The sequence below is a fragment of the Cyphomyrmex costatus genome, unplaced genomic scaffold (assembly GCF_001594065.2).
Source record: "Cyphomyrmex costatus isolate MS0001 unplaced genomic scaffold, Ccosl1.0 scaffold6, whole genome shotgun sequence".
NCBI lineage: Eukaryota > Metazoa > Arthropoda > Insecta > Hymenoptera > Formicidae > Cyphomyrmex > Cyphomyrmex costatus.
In genome coordinates this window covers 609,806-627,422 of record NW_017280155.1, presented here as the reverse complement: position 1 = coordinate 627,422, position 17,617 = coordinate 609,806, and positions in this window count along the sequence as shown.

Here is a 17,617-nt window from a genome sequence, read left to right as displayed (position 1 = left end):
GTTACCTGCGCTCTGCCAATCACCATTTCTCTATTACGCGCGCGCGCGTGATATGCATCATTCTGCCGTATTTGCATTCGCACGTATTTTACGATTACGCGCCGATCTTTCGCAATGCGACGAATACACGCAGCCGCTTCATTGGATATCGGTTTGTGTGGATTATCGTATCGGCGCGCGATTTATAACGCGTAGTATATATATCTTTGCCCTGTAAAACCGTACGCTGCGCACACATGCGAAGATCAGCTTATTTCAAAACTGGCGCGGATCCAGTTGGTTGTGGGTATGTTATGAATTTGAACGAGATAAGAATGTGAGAGCCGACGCGACGATGCCGATTTTGGCAAGATTTTTAAGTTTTATTTAAATGCAGTTTACATTATTTCTCCGAGATATCTGAATCTCGCGTGAGAAGAAATCACTTCTCTTCCTTATCACATTTATTGTCCAAGCGTACCAGTTTTTTCATTTTTTTTGTTTTAAATAATTGCAAGGAAAAGGCAATTGTTGCATTAATAATTTTCTCGCAACAAATCTTGTAATGAAAGCAACATTTAAAAAAATATAATCTCATAAGAAAGCTTCTATTTTAAATATTATTGGACAACTTTGCTCCCGCCGTTTTTGCAGGTATAAATTTACACCTGCAAAAACGGCGGGAGCAAAGTTGTACACCCAATATAATAATAGAAAATACAAATTTTGCTATAGTCGCATAATTTGTTGAATAAATGTGAAATTAAATAATAATAAGAAACATTCTCTCTCCATTTCTTAAAAACAGTGGATCTAAAAAATTAATCAAATACTTATTTGATCTTCCGCGATCCTGTGTTACACCATTTATGCAAATTCAATCTCGCGCAAATCCACACGGACTTTCTTGTTCCGTCACTGATCCGCGGAACAATACCCGATCGAAAATCATCGCCGTCGGACGAGACCGATCGACAGAAGCACCGATCGCCGTAGGACGGTCGCGTGGGAGTCGTCGGGGCACCATCGGGCGTATCTCTCTCGCCTTGAATTACGTCTCACATTTTGACGTCTTCAGGCAGCACGTGACTCGTATATTTACGAGCGACACAGATGCGCCCAACGCACACTCGCGCATGCCCGCGTAACCGCGATATAGTGGTGCGTCCAGCGCGAGCAACGCGCGTACGAGAAGGCAATGAACTTCACCTCCTCGACTCGTATTCTCGAAGAGACGACGACGACGAACGACGACGATGACGACGACGACGACGACGACGACGACGACTACGACGATGCGGCTTTTACGTGTATATAATGGCCCGTGTTTATGCCCTCTCGCGTATACACGCCTCACGCACACCTGCGCGTCGTGCGTGTGCCACGCACACGCGCGCTTTTATTCGTTTAACCCCGCGGGCGATTCGCGCATGGGTACGCACGCACGCGGACCGCAAGGAGCGCGAGAGAGAGGGAGAGAGAGACGGAGGCGGGGAGGAAGAAAACGAAGACAGAGAGACCGACGGTATTGTCGTGTCACGATAATGTCGCTCTCGGTACAGTAGCGAGAACCGCTTTCGATATGCAGCTCCGCGGCGCGTAATTTATGCGCGCCGTAAAGCATGTTTATGACGTGCTTTGAAATTCGCCATTCCGCGATTCTCTCTTTTTTCTTTTTTTTTTTTTGTTTGTACCGCGCGATTCTTCTCCCGCTGATAACGATGGATTAAAAAAAGAAAAAAAAGTAATCGCGTATCGCGTATGTATAGGGTTTTTTTCTTTTCACCGACGATCCGATTCGTTCGGCCGCATCGATGATGACGGACCGCGCCTGCTCGCACGTACCCGTGACGCGGGTAATAAACTTATATCAACGAGATAAAGCCGCCTTTACGGAGGTGCCATTATGAATTCGCCGTCTGTTAATTCGTTACTACACGGTATTATCGACGTTGTTTCGATAATACGAATAATTTCCAGCCGGATAATGTCGATGTACTTCGAATCCTTGATTACGCCGCACATACGTGACGCTGAAACGACCGAGAGATCTCGACGAAGTATTGCACACCTTTTTCGTTGTACAGATTACTTATTCGTTATCTATACGAATATGCCAGATCGATTCCTAATTCACAGGAGATCCCCCGAGAGAATTATAATTGCGATAAATTGCAGCGTACTCTTAAAGAAACATGAATAATTGGTTAACTATACTCGCGGTGCATATCTCAAGTATTACAAAACGCGTCACAAGCGCAGCACGCGCGCGCGGGTCATAGAAGATTGACTTTTACGAAATCCCTCGAGAGACTTTCGCTCATTCGTCGTAAAGAAACTACCGGGATATATCTATCGGTGTATACCTCGGTTGCGCGACCGCTCGTAAAACGAATCGAAATTTATTCCTGTCGATCGAAAGGCCATAGGTGAGGACGTATCGCAATCTGGAATCGGGCACTGATAGACCCGGCCCAACGGTTAACGGGGAATAGCCCCGTTACGGTAGAAGAAAAAACAAACGAAATCATCGCGTATCCCCCGTCATATAATGTCGCGAGCGCCCGCGCCGAGAACGCTCCACACGGTGTACCTATATACCGTGCAATTTTCTTAAGTCCAGCCACTTATTCTCATTTACGTTCGCGTTTACATCATCGGAGCAGTAAAGTGTTACTGCTAGGTGCACAGGTGCGCCCTGATTTTTCTTTTTACCTCCCGTCCGTCCGTAGGTCGGTCGATCGGTCGGTCGGCTGTACAGTTGGACGATTGTGAGTTGGTTGGTCAGTTGAATGCTCGGTTGATCGGCAGCCCGATTGCTGCTGGTTAAGCTCGGTCATAGGCCTTTTTGTTCGTCGCTCTACTAGCACCTAACGAGAGTCAAGGCCTGTCATTATCCGGCTCACGGAGCTACTCGCTTCGCAGATTATCCTGGAAACTTATTGCGGTAAAACTCGGACAATATAACGATGGAATCGAGTGTGTTTTCTTAGGCCACTGGCCTCGCCTCCTTTCCTATTCCGCTCCTCCGGATGGGTTCAGCTCCGACGCGGGAAACCGAACGCCACCCGAAGGATCGCTTTATTAGCGCGAGAGCGTTATGACGTAGTTGTTCCACGCTGCTCCGTGTATATTCGATTGGAGACGTGCTATTAGAGGTGACTATACGGGACGGCCGGCTAACTGAACGGCCGGGCGTGAGTTAAATTGGCGTCTTAATAACTTCCCCTTCCTCGCTGCGGTGATATACATCAATTATCCAAATTGGAGTGTTACGCTCTCGAAATTATCTGCGCAGTCTGCAACGTCATTATTCGATACTGTTTCGTCATTAGCCTGCGAGACCTGCAATCTTAAAACGCGCATACCTCTCGACTACTGGGTGTCTTTGGCACTTAGGCGTGTGTACGGTGCGCGATTTCTCTAAGCAACTGCGCGTCTTTCTCTTTCTTTCTCTATATAATTCACTTCGGAGTTGATTTCATTTCACTTTGAGAGGCGTGTGTTATTTCGCGAATAATTAATCCTTTACTCGGTATAATAAGAAAGTCTCATCGTTTCTATTTCGCACATCTGGCCTCTATTGACGTTAATAATAACATACAAGATACCATGTTATTATGGTTTTGTCGCGCGCTTACCTGACGGGTGTTTTTCGATAGTATAACGAACGCGGATACCCGTGCTAGAAGATACGCGGAAATAATTACAGCGTGATTCGATAAAACGTACTAATAAAAATGTCGTAATGGCGCAAGTCATCCCTAACGGGAACTAGTTTATCGAGCCATCTCCCGGCGCGGCTGCATTAGTATCTGTGTAAACCATTTTACAGAACTTATCGATCATATATGCCTGCACCAATGCGATAGTGAGTTTGTAATAATTGGCTTCACGCACTGACGTTCCTATCGCGAGCCCTTTCTTTTCTCGCGGCGGCCTCTAACAAATGATTTTAATGTCACAGCACGTAATTGACTATTAAGCTTTCTATAATTGCTACCAGCGTGTTTGTACAGAATACAAATTGATTCGATGAATCTTGTCGATGCCGTCTCGCTTGCTAAACGATCGCGAATTTGTGTTACTGATTAACCGCGGACGCCGTCAGCGAATATAGACTATGCCGCGTAGCGTAAATCATATTCTCGGTATTACTCCTAGTTATCCGAGAGAGAGAGAGAGAGAGAGGCTCACTTTCTATTCTCTTTAACATAATCTGCCTGATTTCGCGATAGCTCGCGATACGACGGGGCTCTCACTTTCGTCGCGCGATCCCTAACGAAAACACCCCCACACAGGGATGATCTTGGAATTTTCGAGGACAAACAGGTGCGCCCTCTTTTCATTCAGCGAGCTGCTTTATGAGATCACACCTCCAAATGGCACTCGCCATTTCTCACGTTGACCGACCAATTACCGCACGAGCGTGTACGAGGCCCGCTTCAACCGTCTGCGACGAATAGCAAATAATAGTAAATAATCGTAGGCCAGTTCGCTTCGCCAGTCCCTCACGTGTCAGAGCTGCGCGTCACGCGTATTGCAAGCCGAGTCACGTACATACGTCAATCGCTGCTCAACCGACACCTCTCTTGCATCATCATAAATCTTCGTACGGTTTCGCGTCGAATTAGAAAAATCTAATAAGGAAATTATGTGAAGAGAAAGTAAAATGGATGTATTTCTTTTATCATTCCTACTTGACAGTGTTAAATATTTGGTGTACAAAAAAGTTCTGAGCTTTTTTTTTTTGTAAAATCTATGTAATAATCGTATGTAATCGCAAAGTGGATGGGAAAATCGAATATGCTCTTTTGTTATTGCCATCGTGAACACTACTGATTTTTGAGGCTATGTGCATCAAACGCCATACCGTATGGCATTTCAGAAGGGCAAATGTTAACGCTTTAAAACCGCAAAAGGGCGGGAAGATATATAAAATTTAAATTGTCATTTCGGTTGTATGAAATCTAAAGCTCAGAACTTTTTTGTACACCTAATAGAATCAAATCTCTGATTCTCGGTCCTACATCCCTCGTCCGTTTCTCCGTTCGAATGTGACTTGATGAAGTCACTCGAACGTATCCCGAAGGCACGATTAAACGGAGAGAGAGAGAGAGAGAGAGAGAGACGAGTCGAGCGGGCGCTCTTTCGGCTTTGGTTTTTCTCGCCATTCTCTCGCCGCCGCGCCGTAGCGAAATATATAAAAGCCGTAGGCGACGTAAGCGCGCGCCACTGAAACCGGAGATCTGTCTCTGTCTCCGCCAGGACGGACGCTTGCCGGTGGTTTTTTCGATGCCACATCGGTCGTGCATGGTCGCGCGACCGGTACAGTTAAAACCCCGACGAAGACGGATGAAGTTTAGACGGGCGGAACACAAGGTGTACATATTCGCGGAATATATTTTTACGCGAGCCGCGCGGAGAAACGCGGGGAATCCGCACACGGTCGCGTTCCTTCCGCACGGTGGCGGTCACCAACGGCGCGCGGAAGGTTTTTCCACGGCGCGGCGGTTCGTCTGCCGCGAGCGGTGCATGCCGGTGCGCGATTATCGAGCGTGCATCCGAGAATCCTCGGCATCCGCGTGTCGCCTCTGTGCCATAAATATCGTCCGCATTCGCGGTAGATAGGCGCGCACCCACGTGCTATACGTCGTACGTTTCTCTATCCGTCCTGCAGTGCTCTCGCAGTTCCATGCGGTTACGTCAAGTATTAAGAGGCCGTACCACACCCCGCACCCCTCGCCCCCCTCCGCCTCTCTCCCTCCTGCGCGCCGTTGGTGACGAAAGTCTCAAGGTTACTTCGTGCATCAGAGTTCGACGACTTGCACGATTTTCGTGCGCGGATGCTGCGTATCTTCGATCGTCGAATGACTATGTAAGATCCACGAAGGTCTTCCTAGGCTTACTATAGCTGCTGCATAGATAACATCGATCTCAATGGATCGAGATTTTTCGGACAATTACAAGAATTCTTTCCTATATCCGATGTATCGAGGAATTATTTATATTACAATTACAGGGTTGCCACAAGTCGGGGAATTTAAAAATGCGTCAGGGAAGTCGGGAAAAGTCAGGGATTCAGCGCACTTGTCAGGGAAAATAAAATAGCTGTAAATAAATTTATATTGCCTTGTGCTTCTATGATTGATTTGGACTACCTTTTTTTTTTTCTTTTTTTGGGGAATTCGTTTCCTGAGGAAAATGTGCAGCCATGTTACATTGCTGGATCAACAGAATATTTAACATTTTCCGTATTACGATATAAATACAAGAAACATTGAAAAATATATGTATTATTCCGAGTCAGGAAAAATCTCAAAATTTTGTCAGTAAATCAGAAAAATGTCAAGAAATTTTACGATTAAAAATTTGTGGCAACCTTGAATTAGAAATCAATACTCTTATACCAACATTATTTGATTTCTCCGCTCAAGTATACGAAAAAACAGTTTTGCTAGAAATATTTAAAAATTTAGCTGGATCTAAAAATCATTTTAAACTATTTAAATAATTATGTAGAACACGTAAACTGGTTGCAAGTGTTTTACATAATTATTATAACCCCTAACAAAATTATTCTCAAATCTCTGTATCCAGCTAAATTTTTTAATATTTTATTGCAATAAAATGTAAGTACGACTTGCATTATGCGTTTGTAATTGTATTTAAAGGTGCTCTTCAAGTTTCGCATTAAGTTTTCAATGCGCACATTGATGTATTATACAACTATATACAAGAAAAACCGAAATCTCAAAAGATAGTCTACCTTCCGCTTAACCCGCGAGGAAGTTAAAGGGTGAGGAGGTCGCACTGGATGGCTTCTAGGAAATCCCAATCGGTTTTCTAGCCGCCCATTGGAAGGCACCTCCGGGTTGATGGGTGTGTAACCTCGACAGTAAGCGCGGTTTGATGTCCGTGCATATCCCTGTGTTTGGCGCAAGGAGGTGAGAGCGGAAGTAGCAGGGAGAGATGGAAAGAAAAAGAGAGAGAGAGAGAGAGGGAGAAAGAGAGAAAAAGAAAGAGAAAGGCGAAGGTGAGGATCGATGTAAGAGAAAGGGCGGGAGGATGGTGTGCCCGTCCGAACGCGTGCAGGGACCCCGTTTGGTGTTGGAGTCGGTGTCCCGGAGGCTGGTGTTGGTGTTGAGGAGCCGATGGGTATAACCGGTTTGGCGGGTCCTGCTGCAGTTGCAGCGTGTATCGTATACGCACGTGTACGTATCGGCCTGGGCTGGTATACGCATACTATACGATGCCGCGTGGTACACGCACGTATGTACACGCAGGCGGCGCGCGCACACCTACACGGTCCCGGGCCCCGGAGAGGATTCTCCAACTCGAACGTATTATACACCCGAGATACTGGTCTAAATATAGCGTCGCATTTACATACGAGTCCTAAAGACCAGGGCTGGATTAATGTGTAGGCGAAACGGACGGCCCCCGTCTCTCCGGGCCATCGGGTGGCTTGCGGGGGGTGCCACGGCGATTTTCCTCCAGTTGGCGACAGGTAAAACCTAGTGAGGAGATATCTTGCCTATAACGGTGTAGGGCGTCTCTGTCCCGTGGCGGGGTGGGATACGAGATCCCGTGCGCAAGAGCGAATACGCCGCCGGGCGATTATGTCAGTATACGACGTAGTTGCGCGCTTTCTCCCGCACGAACAGTCCCGCGTGCGAGAGGTCCAATATACACGGCGATTTCCGATATATAATAACTTGAACGATATAATAATTTTATATATACGATACACACACAGCTCGACTATACAACCCATTTCCATTACTTCCTGCGATCGGCAGAAATAATTATCGTCGTCATGATTTGTTTCCGTCAATATAGAATTACTTTTCATTATTACTTCCTGCTTGTTGAACATTTTTCTGAATTATCCAGCACACCCAAGAAAGAAGTTTAAAGGCTGCGGTAAAAAATCTGTAGTTTGCGATAGCCTGTGTTTTTAAAAGGTCAAATCAACAAACCGTAGACGACGTTTGTGTTTCAGGATGACCGGCGCGCAGGTCGCGATGTGAATACGGATGATCCTTGAACGAACGACAGATTTCCGAGAGAGATAACTGCCAAGTCACGCGGGGCTCGACGTTATAGTTGTCGGAGTCCTTCGGAATCGCGTGCATGATCCTCTGAAACCGGCCCTGTCGAAGTCAACGCGCCTGGGTTCATTCTCTGTAGATAATCGTTGTACGCAACGAGATAACTCGAACGTGTCGTGGCGTCGCAGCTACCGAATTGGGTCTTACGACAAGCCCGAATGTCGCGTTATATGAGCGTTTTCGAGATATAACGTATTAATTATTCAAACTGACAGCTTATTGAATTAATTGTTGAATTTAAACTGATGATCCAAAAAAGCAAGTTTCTTCTCTGTAATTTATTAATATTTATTTTATTTTCTGTTTTCTTAAAAAGTAGTATTTTGTACTATTATTTGAAATCATTAAGCTGTTATAAATATAATTCACCACTCATAGCTCTCTTAATTAGATTGTATCAGTTCAAAATGAATAATTCCATTCTTTTCCTAAATACCAAGCATTTTTTTTTTTAACACTGTAAAATCAATGAGTGAATAATTTTTCAAAGCGCTTTTGTGGATAAGAAAAATTCGACAAAGAACCCGACGTTAATTAAAATGTAATGTGTAATAATAATTATAGATGCATAATTCAAAATGCAATAAATTACGACTTCTTTTCAAAACATATAAAAGATAAATCTATCTATACAGAAATTATGTGCGAAAATATAACATAGAGATCAATGTGAAAAGAAATAGTTTCTTCGGGACCGTGTTGACTATAAATCACAAGTCTTTTATAAAGCCGCTGTCAGATTTTCGTAAAATTCTTCGTAATTTTCATTGTCATTCTTCACAAAGCAGAAGTTCCAAAAGCGAGACAAGGATTCAGTTTCTTGGCACTGGAAGTTGGGAAATAAATGGTACACTTGACAGGTCCGCCCAAGAGAACCAGTAACAGAACCGAGAGGGCAAGGAGAGAGGGAGGGGAGAGGCCGAACCACTCTCGAAACTAATTATCAACGCATCAAATATAACTTAGCTCGGCTACCGTATTCTCAAGCCGTCTCCTCCCGGGCTTGTCTTTATTATTTCTTGTTTACTCGCTTGGTCTTATTGCTCGACCGTTCTCTCGTTCGAGCTCCGACACTTTTAATTGGACAGTCGTACGTGCCACCGTTGTGATTCGACTGGGTTACACGCGACACAATTATCATAAAATACGCATCACCATTTCCGGAATGATTTTGGAACGTATTTATAATCATCAAAATGATCGGCGATGCTAGATCTGTTACCTGAATGAGAGATTGTGCACAAAAAAATAAGACTGCCACAGATATAGCTTTTAATTAATGTTATTTATTTATTATGCTCCAGCTGATTCTAACGTATAAATGATTATACTATAGGTATATTCAAATTTAGTCGTAGTAGTCGAGACTTAACAGCAACGGACTTTTCCGTTTCGCTGACAGGCAATCTTTTTCCTATACGTCGCAGGACCTCGATCGATCCATCATGTGATGATCCATTTTTACGCCATCCAGTGTATCTAGTGGGCCATCCCTGATTCGCAACACCAAAATCTCCTCTTTCCGCGCCTCTTCCAGCCGAGGGCCAAAAGGTTCCGGCGGGATCGCGACGGGGATGGGTTGAGACGGCGATTTCCGCGGTAGTAAAAAGCTCTCTCGCGCATAATTCAGCGTTCTGTAGGGTAATACAACGGGGCCCTTTCCACCCGAGATGGGACCCCAACGGTGCCTACCCATACATACTCGATTGCACCCCGTGAAAAGCGAGGCTTGGCCGGCAGGGCCGATAAATGCTAACTCGGGATCCTGGAACGGTGCCAGGACTCCGTTCATAAATCCGTGCACGTTTCACGGGGCAGTAGTAGTATAGTCGCACTACGTCGCTTTTGCTATCGCATGCACCGATCCTTCTCGTTTCTACTTCATTCCTTTTACTCAAGGCGAAGGTTCCTCGCTTCCTCAATTCTACCGATCGTAGAACTCTGTAGTGGAAGTTGAATTGCGATCAAACTTCCTTCGAAGGCACGAAATGCGAGGAGAGTAAATTATTCTCAATACCTTTTATCGCGTCTCTGCTTGCACGTTTCTTCCCTTCGACTAACTTTTCCCGAATTCTTTATGTTCTTAATTACCGAACTTCGATCTAATCTAATCGGCTTGACCCGAAAAGAAACGAACGTGATACAGAAACTAAAATCAATCGTAGCGTTACAATCGATTGAGTCTTGCGCGGCGTTACGTTTTACAATGATGGAATTAAAAACGTCTTTTTTTACTCAAACAGTTCTTGATCAAAGCCAACGAATGAGAGTACCTCTCGCGGAAACTGTAGTTAAATAACTCTCGGAAAATGTATTCAACGGAAAATAATGAGAATTGAAGGTAGACATGGTGGGAAAACAATAAATCGCGATTGGTTACAGTACTTTAATTAAAAACGCATCGTGCGTTAATGCGCTTTTGATCGGTTCTCTCGGAACACGTTCTCTCACGCCGTTTCTGCCATTGTTCGAACGTCACTCACAATTTTTATCGATCGGCTCAATCATCGGATCGTCGGGAAAAAAAAATAGCGATTGCGAATAACGAGTAATGATTTCGCCGAGTCGAGATGATGCTTGAGAGAAAGAAGAAATAGGATCAGCCAAGTGCGACGGATGATTGATGTTCCGCCACGCTTTTCTATCCATATCAAACTGGATTACGGCCACTACGATAGACACGTTCCTGACACGAGAAACGCTGCAAACGCGGCAATGTCTATTCGTTGGCCACGAGCCAGGTCGTATCGTACCTCTTATCTCGAGTGGTGCCGTCTTATCGGTTTGAAAGTTTGCCCGACAGGCCTTTCGTGGAATTGGATTAAGTTCAGGCATAAGGCTCTGGGGTGACAATTACTTCTTTAGTCTGCACGATCCTAATGTCTTTAATAATAGAAAAAAAAACGTACGGTGGAAAAATTGTTTCCGTTAAAACAGACAGATGCGTGTCTAAATATTGGTGTTTGCTGTAATTCATAATTAATATAAAACACGTTAATACAATCGGTTAATAATAAATATCAGATAAGATGAAAATATTCAAGGACTCTTAGTATAACAATAATAATAAATAATATAATATAAACTTGTTACGCAATATGTCCATCATGTCATTTTTAAGTAATTTTTGATATTCTATTTTTTATATGTTTTTTTATACTTATATTCTATTATTTTTTAAAATTTGTAATTAAATATATATATTGTATTATTTTTTAATGAAATGTTACTTGACTCTTACATCGCCCTTTCTATTTGTATTAATAAATATCAGTATAGTAATTTGTGAAACAAAATACGCGGGCGTGATATCTTTTCGAACTATACAGCAAGTTGTAGAATATACAATTTTAATCTTTTTTTTTTTTTTTAAGCTTCTCTTGTGTGTTCCTTGTAGTTCCTGATAATCTTTTGATCGGAAATTCAGCGAAATTGCACATGAAAGTTTTATTAAATTACATTAAGTCCCCCTTGTTTGCATCTTTCCACATCGACAGGTGGACGGTTCTTAGGTACGAAATGTTCGAGAACTTTTCTGCGCTGTTCAACGACAAACTTTGAGATCACTCGGATGCGCATAAGAAAATCGTCGGCATTTATCAAAAGAGGAAATCGCGTGCGTGCGTAATGCCGGACAATACCAAAGTTTTGTTCGCAACTCCAGATACAGACGACACATTCCTTCAGCATTAGTACGAAAATAACATGGTGCTGAAACGTTCCTCACGATCGATGAGAGTGTTATTTGCATGAAAAAAATTCTCGAGTGGTTGTAAAGCCGTAATCAGCCCTAGCGACTTTTCAACCAATCAGAGCAAAGCAGCCACCGATTGCTTCGTTCCGATTGGTTGAAAAGTAATCCTCGATCGTCAATTACTAATCGCGCGATTGCTAGGGTGATTACGGCTTAAGGAAACGACGATTTTTTTCCCCAGCAACGCGTAATAAAACTTGGGACGTCTAATTTGAGACGATCGGTATTACAAATGGCAGTTTAATCCACTCGTAAGTCTCTTTCCTCCGGAACACATCGCGGCGATTCGCGTGGTGCCGGTTTCGTATAGTTTCGCAAACGAGCCGCACTCCCGGGGATTCACGCCCGCGCGATAAAAACGGCCAGATAGGGAGAATTACACGGCGCGGGGCACACAGCCGAAAGAGCATTGCGTGCGGATCGTTTCGAATGCGTCGATTCCTCTGTCCCCGCCGGGACGGCTCGCCGCCCGGCTTTGGAAACACGCGATATCGCACGCGCAATTGGCCCGTTTGGGCTCGTTCGGAAATTCCGGAAAACCAGACGGCACGCGGACGCGAGACGGAAAATAAAACAAAACAAACAGGAAAAAAAAAAAAAATACAGCCAGCGGAAGTTTTGAGTGGTGGCGCGATATCGCGTCGTCTATCTAAACGGACGGATCATCCGATATTCGCGTATCGATCGCGCGGGGGCGCACGATAAATTGATAAGTCGGTCGGTGCACGCGCGTCGGACACGCTCGCCCGACGTACGGCGATAACGCTCCGCGATAATAACCAGATCGAATCTTGAACATGCGATTTAATGGCAATTATTCGGCCGGGTGAAACTGACAAATTGTAACAAATGTGCACGAAACGCGCACTGTAATCATATCGGACACGAGCGACGCTACTCTTTTTTTTTTTTTTTTTTCTTTACACCAGAAGTTGCACTCCGGCAACTCTGGTTCCGGCCCGCGCGTCATCGGGCGCGAGGGAGACTAGGTCAAGTCTACGTGACTTGACCGCGCGAAGGACAAGTCCTACACTTGTTCCGCGGGGTGACTTGTGTCGCGCCGCGTTGCCGCACCGGGGGACAACGAAAGTTAATTTCTCCGTCCGATAAAAGTGGCATTGTAAGAGTCAGATAAATAAGAAAAATTTTTAATAAAACTAACTTAAAAGTAAAAACTAACTTAAAATATAACATTAAATGGCAGATATTCTTACATTACATTACATAACATTACTAGTTTCGACCAACAATTCTGGTCCTCTTCAGATGAAACATTAACGTTGAATTATAAAATTATAGATGGCAACAATACTTGTGTAAAATTTTATAAAATATTTATATAGATCTGAAAAAACAATTAAAAATTGACATATTATAGATTGAATGAACATATATAAGTCAAACAACAGTAATTCTGACTTCTAAAAATAATATAATAAAATTCAACATACCAAAAGATCTATATCTATAAGCAGAATGTTAGTTGGTCCGTGTATCAATGTATGTACAAAAATGGTCAATATGATAGATGTCAAAAAACAATTAGCCGCCAGTAGAGAGAGAATAAAATATAATATGTCAAAGAGATATAAAAATAAAAAAACTGTGTCAAAATACATCGTGTGGTCAATTATACAAAGATACGTCAAACTTACTCAACAGACCAACCCACTACACTATTCAAAATACATCGTGTGGTCAATTATACAAAGATACGTCAAACTTACTCAACAGACCAACCCACACTTAAAACAGAGTGGCGATAACTGATATCAGAAGATGAAATTTTGTTTACAATGGGTATACGTGCCTTATGAAGACCTTCCGTGTCGGTTTGTAAATTAAGACTAAGTTTCTGTTTTTTAATATTTTACGTTCTCTCTCTCTGCAAAAATTTGTCTTTCAAACATCTCCCGTGTCGATCGCATGTAAAAATGATACGCGCTGTAAATGATTTCGAATTAAATGCATTCTGTTATAAATTGAACTGGTGGAACACAGAATCGGTGGTACATATCGTAATTCGTATTAGTTAAAATAATAAAACTGCCTCTTTTGAATGCACATACGAATCGATGCACACGCAGAATTGTTGTACAGGTGAATTCTTCGTTGAATCTATGGTGCAGCATCCATGGCTTAATCGTGTCACTCTGATCTTGACTGTAAATGTATATCTCTGGAATGAAACTTCACTATAAACTTCAGTATCAGTGAGTTTATGCTGCTGGAAGACACATTAATTGCACGTAACTTTGTCAGTACTTCCTGATCTTATTGACGTCGTCTGTTTTCGACGATAGAAATATTACTTGTACATTTAGGATGGGTTTCATTATTATATTGCACCTTTTTGCAATATTTGTGTGAAATGCATTGATCTGTCATGAGGCACACGTTTATTTGATTACCCTCATCTGTTTGCAACGTTAACGTTCGCCACGTTTACGAAACATGTATCATTACCTACAATAAATGTGTTATTAAAAAGCATTGTGTGATCAGATGGCAGTATTCGGCGTTTTTATACGTTTTGGGCAACGAATGAAACCACGAAAATAGCACCAGTCATATTTTTCGGCAGACAATTCGGTAGGTTGTAATTAGGTGTACATTTCACCGCAGACCGATGTCTGTTTCGTAACTCGTCATGCGACACGTTACTGACAACAGGCAGAAACGTGATCGTATACCAATGACTCATCCATCCATCTATCGCGTCCATTGCGGAATGTCATTAATTCAGAAAATGTCAATGTTAAACACGATTACCGTGTCGAAACGTCGAGCCGTAAGTGAATAATTACCGGCGCCTTAATTACACGCGACGCAGGAATAAAGTGGCAATTAACGATTCGTTGTACCGAAAATGCATCCTATGAGGACGGGCGTCCTATCCGCTGCGTGAAACGCACACGCGGCTGGTTCCTACTAGCCGCTGAAAATTGGTACGTGCCTTTGAACTGCCGCATGTTACACCGTGCAATTAAACAACCGTTCGCGCGAGCACGAATTTCCGCATGTTGTGCACACACATTTCGGGTTTCTATAACCAAATAATAAAAGCAAAAATTTCGGCATACGCGTTTTTTCGATACTTTCCCTCAATCCACTTGCAAATTAATTCACCACAATGTCAGTACCATTATCTATGTCTGTACATTGCTTACTGTTTCTGAAAAACGTAACAAAGGCATTGACTCTCAAAAAGACACGGATAGTCCAGACGATTCTTACTGTTATCTATTTAAAAAAATGTCAAACGAATAATGATACTCCTGTTTTCATACATCTCGTAAATAAGAAATTCAATTTTAATTTCCAAATAAATATAATTAATTGACGTAATTGACAATTTACATTTAATTGGCTCATTTTTCTTTTATCTTTTGACTACTTTATATTATATTGGCAACAATGAATTTCTCAATTTTCACACAAAAACGGAAGAATATCATTTCACTTTCAGACAAATTGTCATACCAACACAATACTATGTCTCGTTGACATCGAAACATCTTTATGAATCGCTGAGGAAGGACCTGTGAGTTCTCCGAAACGTTCTTTAAATCTTATTACTGCTCGATTTAAACCGTTTTTCTTTAAACTTTGCATTGCAAAAAACAAGCGAGATTTATAAGTATACATGTTTGTCATTGAAAAATATATTTCAATCTTTTTCCAATTACGACAATAATAGTTTCAATTATATACAGTTTTATTAATTCATTTCGTCAACTATTTTTTTTTCACAAGCCCATTCGATTATTTATAAGACCGCGCGACACAAAAAGTGACTTCGACAAAGATAAATCGCACAATCTCGCGACGTGAGCATCTCGATGGCACGAGTTCACCGATTTGAGAGTAGGAGAGAGCGAATGGAGTGGGGGCATACAACATGCAACCAACAATCAAGAGAGAGAGAAAGAAAGAGGAGGTAGGGGCGTCTCAGCCATGCGTTTGAGTTGGTTGACCTGCAGCGGGCACGTTCTTACCTTCACTTCGTCCTAAGAAATTGCCCTCACGCTTGCGATTTTATTTCTCGCAGGTATATTTGGGATGGAATCCTCTCGTCGCATCGCGAAATATTGATTATGCAGAAAACACGAAGCGGAATACGAGCATTGTAGCTACGTGACGTCGTCAGTGTTGCGCTTAGATAATGGAAAATTATCTAGATATATAGATAAGATAAGTGACACAACAATTTGTCTTAGAGATAAGATGAAGATGATTAATTTTACATTAATCTAGATAAAAGATGAAATTGAAAAACGTTTATCTAGATAATTTTTAAGATGATTTTGTTTTTTTAAGACTATTAGGCAGTAAAACGATTTAAGATACAAAAAATATATTCATATTTTTATAAATCTTTATTTTTTAAGAATAACAATTTTTCGAACATGGAATTAATATTTGTTATCCGCAACTAAAAAAACGTTTTACTGGCGCTGATAATGGCAATGATGTATTATATTTTTAAAAAATTTGTTTAATGTGTGGATATAAATTCAGAATATCGTTTGTTTTGTTTTCTAAATATGAAAATACTTCAATGTCGTTTTGGAGGACTGGTGTCAAACTACCAAATTTTTTGTCTATATCGCAAAAAAAATCTTCATCACTACTTCTACTGGAGGAGGTTGATTGTTTACATAAAAATTTCTTACAATAACTCTTCTACAATCTTAGAAAAATTGAAAAAGATAACATTTTTTTAAATCTAAGATACGATAAAGATGGTATATATTCTTAATAATCTAGATAAATGTAAGATAAAGCTATTAGATGATTATCTGGATAATTTTATCTAGATAACGGAAAACACTGGACGTCGTATATTATCGCGATAAGAATAACGCAGGGCACTTGACTTTTGACAAATTCTTCGGAAATTAACGAGATAACTAATGAAAGTATGATAATGTGGACTTGTAGCAAATTGCAATATGGCTCATTCAAAGTGATGATAAATTAATTTACCTAATGCGAAATAGTTTATAATAAAAAAAAGCACCACTTTACCAATTCTGTTCCGATATTGTGATGCAAAAATTATTTAAAACAACCCTTTACCAACCGTTTATATACGTAGAACCGATTCTAATATTAATTATCGCTCTTTATAGTGTGTATGTGTGCGTGCAAATTAATGTTCTATACGACCGTTGGGACTCATAAATCTGTATCGTTGCATTTGGATCAGAGGTCAGACAAGTTTGACCTTAAGAACATTTATATCCTATACGTCTCGAAATTAAAAAGAGGTGGGTAAGCGTGTCGAAAGTCTATACTAACGGCGATATATCGATTCGTTGAATCCCTGAGTTCACTGGCCGTGATATATGGGGGCTGGTTATCGCGCGCGCAAGAGGTCTACTTGTACCGTCGATATAATCTGCACGAACGGAACATCTTCCGGTTTCGAGGATCCTAAAGAAGCGTGTCTCCGTGCCGTGGTGGTAGGATCAGGACGAAGAGCGGGACAAAGCTGGTATTAGGAGAAGTAGCAGATCGAAATAGTATAGAGAGATGGAAGGAGAGGAATAACACAAGAGGGTAAAGGAGAACTCTCAGAGGCCGCAGAAAGAGGGAGAGAGAGAGAGAGAGACGCAAAGAACGAGAGGAAGAGAGAGAACGTGAACGAGCAAGAAAAGGATAAAGAGAGCCTCGAGGATTGTGCGTCTCCAATACGATGTTCAGCTTGCGGAGGATTACTACCTCTCCAAGTGGGAAAGGGAGGAGTACCGGAGGTAGAGAGAGA